This window comes from Pieris brassicae, chromosome 14, assembly GCF_905147105.1.
Source record: "Pieris brassicae chromosome 14, ilPieBrab1.1, whole genome shotgun sequence".
In the NCBI taxonomy this organism is placed as follows: Eukaryota; Metazoa; Arthropoda; class Insecta; order Lepidoptera; family Pieridae; genus Pieris; species Pieris brassicae.
Window position 1 is genome coordinate 5,223,867 of NC_059678.1, and position 3,284 is coordinate 5,227,150.

The 3,284-nt window shown below is 38.6% G+C and overlaps 1 non-coding gene across 1 annotated transcript; it reads right to left on the minus strand.

Moving 5' to 3' along the window:
• Positions 1 to 856: 856 nt before the first annotated feature.
• On the minus strand, positions 857 to 938 carry Trnal-aag. Its single transcript has one exon. It is a non-coding gene; the product is annotated as a tRNA-Leu (tRNA).
• Between the last annotated feature and the right edge of the window lie 2,346 nt (positions 939 to 3,284).

Genomic DNA, 3,284 nt, shown 5'->3' on the forward strand with positions numbered 1-3,284 from the left:
ATTAGACTCTGGTATAGTGTAGTTCTTGCCCATGAAGCGTCTTGGAAGCTGCATGGATCAGCACTTGTTTATGTTATAGAAGGCAAACGGGCAGGCTCACTTTGATACCGCACCTGGATACTCACGTTACCAGAAGGCTCGCTGCCGTTTTAAAAATTGTTACGCTCTTTGAAGGATCCTAAGTCGAATTGGTTCGGCAAAAGCTGGTGGTGGGCGGCAAAAACTGCTTGTGGAACGTCCGATGTCTAGGTGATACGGATGGCATTGTATTCTCGTTCTCAGACGTAAATAATTGGCAATGGGCCACAAAATTCACATTAAATTACATTGTTAGTACACTGAAATCTAGTGAATTCCATCCTAAAATATCTTAAAATAAAGAAGATTCGTTTATGGCGATCCACATCAACAGATCTTCAGTGTTTAAAATCAAAGTCTTTGACACATGATTGATTGTAAACATTTTCTTCTAAGTGGCGGTGGGCAGATGATATAGTCCGAACCGATGAGCACGCAGCCTCGGCAGAACAAAAGTGCACGACTGCCCAGCTACTGGCACACTGATTAGGTGGACTGAGGACATCAAGGAAGTTTGCTTCGCGCTATGCACTGAAGTAAAATTGCTATCGTAACAGATCAGGATTACTGAATATGGTGGTTAGGTATTCTTAAATTTTCTAATTATCCGAGCAATTTTCTTAATTTTTTCTTTCATACGAAGCTTCTCCTGACAATAACAAACAGAACAAAAAAAGAATTAGCGAAATCGGTCCAGCTGTTCACGCGTGATGCCGTGACCAAGGGAAGTAGGAATTCATTTTCATATATATAGATTTGAAAAATAATTTAAAAAACCTGGCAGCGGTGGGATTCGAACCCACGCCTCCGAAGAGACTGGTGCCTTAAACCAGCGCCTTAGACCGCTCGGCCACGCTACCCACACAACATGGATGATAAATTAAAATAACATTGCACTCTCAATTAAAAATAAGACGAAAGATGCTTGTATAAAAATATTTTGTAAACTAAAGCGTTCAAAAACTATATAAACTAACAAACAATAACATAAATATATAAGGTAAAAGATTTGTTTGCTTATTTTTTTTCACAAAAAATATTTACACTATCAGTGTCGAATGTACCTAATTTAATTTAATTTAATTTTTATTTTAATTTACGATTTTTGGGGCGGCATATTTGGGAACCGAAATTTGCCTCAAAGAAATCGAAAAGATTTTTGCATGACCGTCAGATCTTGCAAAATCACTCTCTTATGCATTTCGTGTAGAAAACTTCTATATTCTAAAGCAATAGACCTATGCGATCTCAGTTCATACTTTGTTGAAGTAAAAATATCATCAGAGATAAGGTTGCTCTCTGCCCTGTCTTCCATAAGACCTGTCAGTCTTACTACTGGTTATGGGAAATGGATGGTTGGTGTATAATTACAAAATAATTTGATGTACATTTTCAACGAAATTGTTGGATTGAAAAATATTGACTAAACGACAAATGTAGAGGCAAGGGCGGCAAAAACTTCACAGCCTAAACTCTGAAAATATGTTAAACTGAATTTGCGTGTTATTCCCACGAGAATGTATGTCCGTGCTCCAATTCAACCATTCCTCCTGCTGATAGAGGGCATATCTTTGTTTTTGTTATTATAAATTAACTATTAATTAACTACTAAATGAAAGATGTCGTGGAACATGGTGTAATGATCTTACAAACAATGTGTAAAACAAAAAACTTGGCGATTAAAAATAGTGGCGGAGAGTTTGTTGCCAGTTCTTCTCGTCAAAGTCAACAATCATTTATATAGGTAACACAATGTACACTTATATATATATATACATATATATATATATACTATCAAAAAAAAACTAGTTCTCATATCAAGGACGTAGAACGGAAGCGAACTGGCAATCAACTCTTCGCCACTCTTATATACGTCTGTCTCGTCTACGCCCTTGATTTGAGAACTGGCAGTAAATGTAAAATTAGAAGCATTTTATATGTATTTCTTTATTTATAAGTATATACTGTGTTACCTAAACGAATGAATAATTTTGAATACGATACTGTTAATCTTCAAATATCCCCACAGAGAAACTGAATGTGCTAACCAAAGACTGCAAGACCAGGGTCTTGCGGGTGTGTTTACCGACCTTCGGTAAGCTGTTTCTTGAACCTTGATGATTGCCTTTATCAGACCAAATACCCAATTTATTAAGTCAATATTATGCATTTATTTTTGTTGTGTTATCACTGCGATAAACTTTGCCCGTGCAAAATACAAGAAATGTATTTTGGGGTTAAATGCATGGTCTGAAGGGCTTACCTGGAGTCCAGTGGAATGATAAGATAGGATAGTTGTACATAGTATTGTCTTTCACATAGCTTTTACACATTTAAAGAAAACACTCATTTCTGCAAAAAACCCGTAAAATTTTAGTCGATATCAACTCCGGGGAAATAAATACAGATGACACAACTTTCTCTACAGCTGTGATACTTTTGACATTCAACACCTTTTGTCTTCAGTCACCGTGACGCACGCTGTAAAGCACGCTAAATGTCGGGAAAAATATCGTTGCCTTGAAAAATCTGGCGGCCTTAACGGGGATACCCAGCAGAAGTGGTCTCGCAGTTGTCTTACAGGAGTTGCTACACTATTATCAGAAGTGAAATTGGTTCGGAAATCAGAGATCACTGAAACTATGTGAATGCTTAGGCAATCAACCATCTTGATACAACAGGAACAAGATGAAGAAAATTAACTAAACCTTTTAAGTTAACTAGTCGAGTAAATATTGGTATCGCGGAAACACACAAATACTCTGCGACTGGATCTCTAGCTTTCTGGCCGATCGGAGCATCAAGGTCATCGTCGACGGAGCATGTTCCGACCTTAAACCCGTGAATGCTGGGGTCCCACAAGGCTGTGTTCTATCCCCGACCCCGTTTCTTCTGCATATCAATGACATGTTGCAACTTAGCAACATTCATTGCTATGCGGACGACAGCACTGGAGATACTCTTTACACTGGCCGGGCAGGTATTTCTCGGGCACTTGTCGATGAGTACCGGAACAAACTTGTGTCTGAAGTCGAAAGTCTACTACGTGGAGTCTCGGACTGGGGTAGACTAAACCTAGTCCAATTTAAGCCCAAGAAGACACAAGTTTGCGCGTTTTCCGCGAAAAAAATACCCTTTGTCGCTACTCCTCTTTTCGAAAACACTCTTCTTGAAGCCAGGAACATCAGGAGAGCCTCCTGCCTGTT